A 10,387-nucleotide genomic window follows, 5' to 3' on the forward strand; every position below is an offset into this window, starting at 1 on the left:
CCATTGTTTTAGTATATGTATATAGCAATAACTCCTAACCTCTTCCTGTATACCAAGTCATCAATATTACCAAACTACAGGGGGCCACTACTGTTAAACCAACACAAGTGCGAGGGTGGGATCTTTCTTTATCACCAAAGTTAACAATATGTGCACACCAAAATTTGATTTTGTGCCATAAGAAGAACCTAAAGAACGTATATAAACAAACCAAGTACAATCATGGACAAGAGTATGTAGAATAGTAGACTGACAAATCCACGTATGACCAATTCACATATATTCATATAATATGCTTAACATTTTTACTGCATTCAGAGCTCATGTACATGCGATCTTTACTTCCTATTAGGTGACAAATTTGCAAGTTGAAAGATACAAGCAGCCAAATACCAAAACCAAACTTCATGAAACAGTATGGTAACCAGGTAATTAATAGCCAAGTCAAACTTTGATAATCTGCTATACAAACTGAGTACGAACTGATATTTCCATTTTGGACCCTTGTTTGAGACTTCTAGCATTTTCTTGATTCGAGCAAAAGATAAGATCATATTCCATCCAAACCACATGCAAGTTGAATAAGATACCGTAACCAGTAGGATGGCACAACAGAAACCAAGTAAGATGCTTCAGGACAGTTGAAAGAATCATCAGATGTGCACACTACTAACTCCAAGCTGCACCAAAGATATGAGGCCACTGAATGCAAGTTCAAACTGAAAACTACCACAAAGACCAAATCATTATGCTTCAGGATCAGTAATCAGAGGTCAAAACCATCAGGGAAGTCCATTTGCTACACCAAGTCCCCGCGCTAACTGACTATCCAACTCTACAATCTTGCAATAAAACCTCCAACAATGCAAATCAACCCAAATATAATCAGCATACTTAAAAGTTCTTCAAGGAAAGTCAGACCATAGTGAAATCTGGTAAATAGTTGAAACAGGCATAGAGTCCAGGTGTAAGTTTTTGTGGTTGAAGAAGATTCCGAACGAATCGAAGAACTTAATGTATAGCCACTCAAATCTGACGTCACCAAGCACAGATGAGGAATCCAGTAAACCAATGTGACGAAACATGAAACTGACCTGCCTCGAGTCCCCTCCACCATACGTTCACAACCCACAAGGAGCTTTACTTCCAGACCAGATCAAGATCCAGTCCTGCAAGCCAAATTGTAGAGGCGGCGATAACAAATGAAACAAACAGACCGTCTACGAGACACTGACCTGACTCCATGTACAGAGCAAAGGTTTGGGCCCAAACTCCTAATAAAAATTATATATTGCCAACCCACACACGCAGAAGACCAATAAAACAGGGATCAAGAGTTTAGTCATTGCCCACATGGCCTGGGCTAAAGAAAAATCTGCAACCATAGGAAGGGCAGGGGCAAAAACCTATGTCAGAGAGATGGCCAAGTAACTAAATGAAATTAAAAAAAAGGAAGGTAAGAGTCTTTTTCGGTTGTAGGATGTGCCATTAGTAGGCTCTAGATCATCTTATATATTCGTGCTGCATATGAATCTGTATTTAAAAATTGTCTAGTAAGATAATTTATAGGTTATGTAAGTTGCAATGAATTGAAACGACACTGTAGATTTCGAAGATCAGTAGACGGATTCATCATCAGGCTGGACAGGAGTTTGTCAACTACAACCTGCAGTGAGCAAGACACCGTTTCTATAAAAAAAATTGTTAGGGGAAATGCTTCTTATAAATAGCTAAAGCATGGATGATTGAGTGGGAACAAGTAAAGCCTGTCTAGGGTCAGGTATGGATGATGGAGGACAACAACGCAGGTTCCAAACTGCAGTTATATCCTTTCCAAGTCAGTATCTGCAAGAGCTGATAATTACTAAGGCAAAGAAAACCTAATGTCTAGAGAGTTCAATTATAGAGTAAAAAAGGTTGAGAAAGTTTTTAGCCACAGAAGGAACCGCCATGCCGAGGAAAAATAGGACGCCTTCTAAGCCATATTATTCCAATTTCTGGAGAGCCACCAAGAAATAGTTTAAATCAGAATTGTGGGAAACCAAAACAGAACAGTGGAGATGAAAGAGTAAAACAGAGGAAGTGATAATTATCCAAACACAGAGCAGCAAGATGCGTCGCTCCCGCTACGCCATATAATTCCAATTTCTGGAGAACCACCAACATATCCAAATATATCCTGCACATAGGCCCAGACTTCCTAAATATATCCTGCAACTGATACACGCAGAAGACCAGGGATCAAGAGTACAAACAACAAATCGATCCAGAGAGAGAGAGATAGATCGCAAACCAAACGATTTTAACAGATTCCAACTCACTACCAGCATGGTTTGGGCTTAATCTGCAACCAAAGGGAGGGCAGAAGGAAAAACCTAAATCAAAGACATGAACAAGTAGCATAAGAGGTGAGTTAAAACTGGAGCACTCTTTTTCATTGTAGGATGTTCCATTAGTTTGAATCTCCATTGTTGAACCTTGGCAGATAATTCTGAATTCAAAATATTGTCTGGTAAGATAATTTTGAAGGCTGTCTAAGTTCTGATGAATTGAGAAAATAATAGATTTAGAAGAACTGCAAACGGATTCAAGTCAGCATCAGGTTGGACGAGTCATCAACTATGGCCTGCAACGAGGGAGATACCTTTCTATAAGTTATAAGAGGAAAACTAGGCTCAGCTAAAGCAAGCATCAAATGTTGAGGTAAAGGGTAAGTAAGCCTGTCTCGGCTGGAAAGTCAGGTAGACAACACTGGTTCCAATTATTTCGCTCCCAAGTCAGCATCTGCAAGAGCTGAGAATTACCAATCAAGGCAAAGAAACTAACATTTGAAAGTTCAATTATCAAGGGAGGATAAAAGGTCGGATATGTTGGGCCACAGAAAGAACCGCCATGCCTTGGAAAGATAGGACCACCCGCTAAGCCATATAATTCCAATTTCTGGAGAACCAGCAAAAATTCTAAATCAGAATCGTCGGGCAACTACTTGAGCTATGGAGAAGAACTTAAACAGAGAGAGTAATGATCATCCAAGTGCAGGTCAGCAAGAAGATAGGTCGCTCCCGCTAAGCCATATAATCCCAATTTCTGGACAACCAGCAACAGATCCAAATCAGAATTGTCGGAGACTAAAATTGAATTGAGAAGGAATTAAATAGAGGGGTTCGTAATCATCCAAATGCAGATCAGCAAGAAGATAGGTTGCTCCTCCTAAACCTTACGAAGCCCAATTTCTGAAAACCACAAACGAATACAGATCAGAACTGCCAGGACTAAATTGTACTGCGCAAACCAAATAAATTGAATCGGGACAGAATTCATTATCCAAACGCTGATCGCAAGTTCTAGGTTCCAAAACTTCATTATCCAACCAATCAAAATGATGAACAGAAACCAAATCTCCACCAATTAACCTCAATTTCTGGAAAACCACAAACGAATACAGATCAGAACTACCAAGGGCTAAGTTGTATTGTGCAAACCAAATAAATTGAATTGGGACGGAATATATATTATCCAAACGCAGATCACAAGTTCCAGGTTGGTAAGAGATCCAAAGCTTCATTATCCAATCAATCAAAATGACGAACAGAAACCAAATCTCCCCTATGATTCATCTGTGCAGAACTACTACACTCCTGCATCTGCTGCAAGCAAAGGAGCACAAACACACACCAAAAACGCGATCAGCTGCTACAATAAGAATCCACCAGGACCTCTCTAATCCACCTCATATTAGCTGATGATGAAGAAACATGTGATGAGAACCAGGAGACCACACAGGCGATAGCCATTCAAACCTGACCTGCTCAAATCCCCTTAACATACAACACCACAGGGATCTCCACATTCCAGATCCAATCCTGCAACCAATGTGTGGAGGAACAGAACTAAACCAAACAAACCGTTGATAGAACACTGACCTGACTCACTGTACAGAGATTTTGCTCATAAGCACAAACTTCCTAAATATGGCCTGCAGCCGACAGGATAAGAGTACATATAACAAATCGAACCGCATAGAGGTAGATTGCAAACCAACCAATTTTAACAGATTTCGACTCGCTACCAAGTACCAACACGCTCTGGGCTAAAATAAATCTGCAATCACAGGGGGGCAGAAGCAAAAAAGCCTAAATCAAAGGCATGAACAAGTAGCTACGTGAAATAAAAATAAGAGGCAAGAGTTAAAAATGGAGAAGAGTCTTTCTGTTGTAGGATGTGCCATTAGTTTGAAGCTCCATTCTTGCGCCTTTGCAGATGAATCTGAATTTAAAATATTGCCTAGTGAGAAGATCTTAAAGGTCATCTAAGTAATAATGAATTGATTGGATTTAGAAGAACTGCAAACAAATTCAACTCCGCATCAGGTTAGACTTTGCGTTTGTCAAACCTGCAACGCATGCCGAGGCTCAGCTAAAGCATGCTTCAAATGAGGAGGTAAAAGTTATAAGAAAGTCTTGTCTGGGAAGGTCAGGTAGACAGCACCGGTTCCAATTATATCCCTTCCAAGACGATGTCTGCAAGAGCTAAGAATTGACAAACTAAGGCAGAGAAAACTTGTCTGGTGTGTTCTAATAATAATTATATTATTGAGTAAGAAATACTGTTGAGCCACAGAAAAGGAACCGCCATGCCGAGGGAAAAGAGGACCACTCGCTAAGCCGTATAATTCCAATTTTCTGGAGTACGAGCAACAAATCCAAATCAGAATTGTGTGGAGACTAATTGAACCATGGAGGAAAGGAAATAAACAGAGAGAGAATGATCATCCAAACACAGGTGAGGAAGAATGACAAGTCGCTCCCAGTAAGCCGTATAATCCCAATTTCTGGACAACCATCAACAAATCTAAATCAGAAGCGACTAAGATTGAACTGTGTAGATGAAGGAAGTAAATAGAGGGGGTAATAATAATCATCCAAACGCAGATGTTGCTCCCGCTATGCCGTGTAATCCAATTTATAATTTCTGGAGAAGCAAAGAATTCAGATCAGAATTGTTGCCGTTGACTACTGTGCAGACCAGGAAACTGAAGTTGGGAGGGATTTAATCATTTATCCAAACGCAGATCGCTGGTTCCGGTTGGTAAGAAATCCTAGGCTTCATCACACGAGAAGATCTGAACCTATCAGGATAACCGCTGATCCGTAACCAATCAGAATAACCGCTCAACCGTAACCAATCATCAATCAGAATAACCATGAAAAGAAATCAAACCTCCACCTCTGAAGAACTAGCGCGCCCTCTGGATTCCTCTGCATCTAGGGTGAGAGCACAAGACATAACAAAACCGAGATCAGCCGGTACAACAAGAATCCTCCACGAGGGCCTCGAATTAATACACCTCGTACCAACGGATGATACGGAATAAACCACAGCGGTCGGGGAACCAGAAGATCGCAAACTTTTGAAATCTGGAATCACGGATGAACGCAGAGGAAGCGGTCTGAACGAGCACGGGAAACTGACCTTGCCTCGGCCTCCGGCTCCACAATCAGAGCTCCAATTCCAAAAACCAGGCTCGACGATCCTGCAACCAACGCGCGCGGATGCGGACACGAATACGAGGAACACAGGATCCACGGTTGCAAACAGAAGCGGACACGCGACTCTGAGATAGACTCGCAAACCAAAATGAATGAATCCCCGATCGATCGCTTCCCGGGCTCGCCGGATTGGAATACCCTGCGAGCACAGCAAGGCAACGGCGACGGCGAGTGAAATCAAATCAAACGCGATTCGAAACGAATCGGGAATTGATGGACAAGGGGGTGGAAACAGTCGCCGAGGCGCGAGGAGGCGGCTCGGGCGATCGAGGGCGGAGGCCCGGCCGGAACGAAAGCTCCAAAGGAGAAGAGAGGAGGGCAGAGCGCGGGGTGGAGGGGGCGCGCCTGTGGCGCCTTTTGTAGCCGGCGCAGAGGCGGTGCGGGAGGGGGAACCAACCGATTCCTTACCGGACACGGCTTCGCCTCGCTGGCGTGCCCGGCCGCGGGTTATCAGGTGGGCGGCGGAAATCAAACGGGAGAGGAGCTGGTGAGACCGGGCTGGAATCCGGGCTTGGTTCGGTTCGGTTCGGGTGGGGCGGCTGGCAGGTCGGCAAAGCACCGGGTTGGGACGTGGGCCGCACCGACGGAACGCGAAATTTCTAGGCTGCTCGCTGCTCTCGGGGGTTGCGACGGGCCATGTGATGTGAGATGCCGTGTGTGGCTGCCGTTGGTTGCTGACCGTGTCCGCGAGTGCGAGCCGCGACGAACGCGTGGATGGGATGAGAACGTGGAACAGGCGGTGCCGTGGATGAGAACGTGGTCCGCGGAAATATCTGCCGTGTTTACACAATCAACGTGCTCGCTAGCTTTTTTATTTTTTATTATTTTTAGAAAATGATAAAGAAACAAACCCTAAGAGCAACACCAACCCGCCGACCCAAACGGATTGCGCTTTTACCCGTTTTTTGTTTGTTTGGGTCGGTCTGGCGGACACCCATGTCCGCTTTCGCGTTGGGGTCGCCGCTTGCGCTCAACATTGGCCCGATCCATTTTTCAGCCGGCGCGGACAAGAAAAAATCCCGCAAACATTTTAAAAAATAAAAACGTTAATTAAACATTAATGACAGCCACAAAGGTCAGCGAGAGTCCATGAGTCCACTATTACATTAAGTAAAATATTAAATGACACTACAAACTACTAGGAGGCGCGCTGCCCTAGGCGTCCTCGTCATCCTCGTCGGGGCCGGTGAGGTCGATGGGCGTCGGCGCCGGGCCAGCCCACGGGAATGCCGTCGACCAGGACATCGTCCGCCGCCGGCTACGCTGGCCCACTGCGGGCAAGGCACACCTCCTCCTCCGCGTCGCGCTCCAGCTGCTCGAGGTACTCGCCCTCGCGGCGCTCCTCGGCCGGCCTCTGCTGCCGCCATTGCTCGAGGTACGCCTGCTCCTGCGCCGGCATCGCCCCCAACCAGACCGGTGACGCGCTGACCCACTGGTGCACCACCCCAGTCCATGAGTAGCGCTCGACGGGGGACAGCGTGTAACGCCCATGATGCGGCTATATCTCCCACGTGTCGGGGCACGACTTAGAGGCATAACCGCATAGTGGTTTTGTCGCAAGAAGGGTCATCTTCACACAATCCCATGTAATGAACAAGAATGGGATAAGGAGTTGGCTTACAATCGCCACTTCACACAATACATAAATATCATTCATACATCATCCAAATAACAATCATTTAGACCGACTACGGTCAAAATCCAGATGAAAATAAGACAACCCTAAATGCTAGATCCCCGATCGTCCCAACTGGGCTCCACTACTGATCATCAGGAAAAGACACATAATAACGACCACGTTCCTCGTCGAACTCCCACTTGAGATCGACGCCATCGTCTGCACTGGCATCGTCGGCACCTGCAACTGTTTTGGTAGAATCTGTGAGTCACGGGGACTCAGCAATCTCACACCCGCGAGATCAAGACTATTTAAGCTTGTAGGACAAGGAGGAGTAGAGAGGTGGAGCTGCAGCGGCAAAAGCATATATGGTGGCTAACTTGCGTAAAAGAGAGCGAGAAGAGAAGCAAAGGAACGGACGTCATCTAGCAATGACCAAGAAGTGATCCTGAACACCTACTTACGTCATACATAACACAGACCGTGTTCGCTTTCCGGACTCCGCCGAGAAGAGACCATCACGGCTACACACGCAGTGGATGTATTTTATTTGGGTCAAGTGACAAGTTATCTACAACCGGACATTAACAAATTCCCATCTGCCTCATAACCGCGGGCACGGCTTTCGAAAGATAATACCCTGTAGGGGTGTCCCAACTTAGCCCATCATAAGCTCTCACGGTCAACGAAGGATAAACCTTCTCCCGGAAAGACCCGATCAGTCTCGGAATCCCGGTTTACAAGACATCTCGACAATGGTAAAACAAGACCAGCAAAGCCGCCCGAATGTGCCGACAAATCCCGATAGGAGCTGCACATATCTCGTTCTCAGGGCACACCGGATTGTCCAAGCTTCCGATAGGCCAGTCCAGAGTTGCCCCTGGTGGCCACCGGCGACTGACAGTTTGGACCAATACTCAGAGGAGCACTGGCCCGGGGGTTTAAAATAAAGATGACCCTCGGGCTCTAGAAAACCCGGGGGAAAAAGGTATAGGTCGCAAATGGTAAAACCAAGGTTGGGCCTTGCTGGAGGAGTTTTATTCAAGGCGAACTGTCAAGGGTGTCCCATAAATCACCCGACCGCGTAAGGAACGCAAACTCAAGGAACATAATCCCGGTATAACAGTAACTAGGGCGGCAAGAGTGGAACAAAACACCAGGCATAAGGCCGAGCCTTCCACCCTTAACCAAAATATATAGATGCATTAATTAAATAAGAGATATTGTGATATCCCAACATATCCATGTTCCGACATGGAACAAACTTCAACTTCACCTGCAACTAGCAACGCTATAAGAGGGGCTGAGCAAAAGCGGTAACATAGCCAAACAACGGTTTGCTAGGAGAGGATGGTTAGAGGCTGACATGGCTAAAATGGGAGACATGATCTAGCAAGTGATAGGTAGCGGAGCATGGCAATAGAGCGAACAACTAGCATGGCAAAGATAGAAGTGATTTCGAGGGGTGGTCATCTTGCCTGCAAGATTCTCAGAGTTGTCGAAAGCTTGATCCTCGTAAGCGTACTCGACAGGTTCCTCGTTCACGAACTCGTCTCCCGGCTCTACCCAAGACAAGAACACAAACAAACGGAACCACAATCAACAACGAGAAATGCGCAAGCAACATGACGCAAAACATGTATGATATGCAAGATATGATATGCGATGCGTATGCGTGCTCCGGAAGGAAAAAGATGAACATGGCAGTAACTTGGCAAACCAAGCATGCCACTGGAAAGATGAGATGATTTCGGTCGAAATCGATATAAGGATCACCGGAATCGGATGCACGGTTTGCAAATGGCAAGCAAAACAGGAATGACACGAATCTGCGATTAACAGCATGATAGCACTCAAAATGCAACAAGTAACAATGCTACAGCACCCCAACATAGCAAAAAAGCACATGGAAGTAATCTACAGGAGATGCTTGACAAAAGATGAACAACATATCAAGTTCACAACATATCAAGTTCAAACAAGCATGGCAAAAGTGCAAAAGATTACAGGTTCACAGACTTGGTGAAAAACTGGACATGGCAGAAAACAGCATCAGGTAGCAATGTTCAGAGCACGAAATCAACATGCTACAGGAACTTAACATAGCAACACAAGGCATGGTAGTGTTTTACTAAATGCATATGACAAAAGTCCCTTACTGACCATAAGCCAAAAAGGACCAGAAGATATGATGGCAAGCATGTAAACATAGCAAGTTTCGTTATCAGGTTTCAGACTTAGCAGAAAACAGAGCATGGCAGGAATATTAATATGTAGGCCTCTTTGTGAGCTTGATGCACTCACTACAGAGCAATGCATGACAAACCAAGCATACCTACAGCAAGATGGCATGTTTATGAAGCTATCCATGGAAAGAACAATTGCATAGCATATATGGATCAACTACAATAAGCTTGGCAAAAATGCATGTCATGTTAAGAATCTGCCAGAAATATTTTATAGCAAAAGTAGAGCAAGATTGAGTCATGCTATGGCACTCCATAATTGCAAACAATTGCAGGAATGGATCAATTACAATTATAGCTACAAAACATCCTTACTGAACATCTCCAAAATATGCATGGATCTCTCTGTAGCATCAAGTTTACATGGCAACAAAATTACAGCAGACGAGCATTAAGTCCCTGAAATCAGAATTATTACGGGGCCTACTTTGCATGCTTGTTCTAGTCACCACAGAGATCACAAAAATACATGGACTACATCACTGGAAAGATGGCATGGCATACTTCAAAACACATATAGAGCTCATGCTCAAAAGATGCACAGATTTAATGATACAAAAATGACAAATCTCCAAGTTCTGTCAAGAACCAGAGAATAACAGCAACTAGCCCTCTTCCAACGAAGATTTGGGCATCAAGATGACCTCCAATGAACATGGCGCAATTGAACAAAATGAAGAGCATCACGAGGCGAACAATTTGACATATTACACGCGCGAATCGGAGCTACATGCACAGAGTTATCGCAATACAAACAGGAGCACATGCAGATAAGATTTTATGACGGGAAAAAAACGGACGTGAGGGAGAGGTCAACGGGGCTGTACCAGATCGGATCTCGCGAGGCCGAGCTCGAGCTCGGCCGACGCCGACGAGGCAGGGAGAGGGGCTCCGGCGGGGAGCGCCCGGAGGAGGGCCCGGCGGCGGAGGAGGGGCGCTGGAGGGTGACGGCGGCGGCGGGCGGCGGCGGCGGC

At 45.3% G+C, this 10,387-nt stretch overlaps 1 long non-coding RNA gene across 1 annotated transcript; it reads right to left on the bottom strand.

Annotated features, from left to right (window-relative positions):
* Window positions 1–265: 265 nt before the first annotated feature.
* LOC123182466 (uncharacterized) lies at window positions 266–6,100 on the bottom strand. Its single transcript, XR_006492172.1, has 2 exons — window positions 1,095–6,100; window positions 266–932 (listed from the first exon to the last, which is right to left on the bottom strand). It is a non-coding gene; the product is annotated as an uncharacterized lncRNA (long non-coding RNA).
* Window positions 6,101–10,387: the final 4,287 nt, after the last annotated feature.

The sequence above is a fragment of the Triticum aestivum genome, chromosome 1D (assembly GCF_018294505.1).
Source record: "Triticum aestivum cultivar Chinese Spring chromosome 1D, IWGSC CS RefSeq v2.1, whole genome shotgun sequence".
NCBI classification, from domain to species: domain Eukaryota; kingdom Viridiplantae; phylum Streptophyta; class Magnoliopsida; order Poales; family Poaceae; genus Triticum; species Triticum aestivum.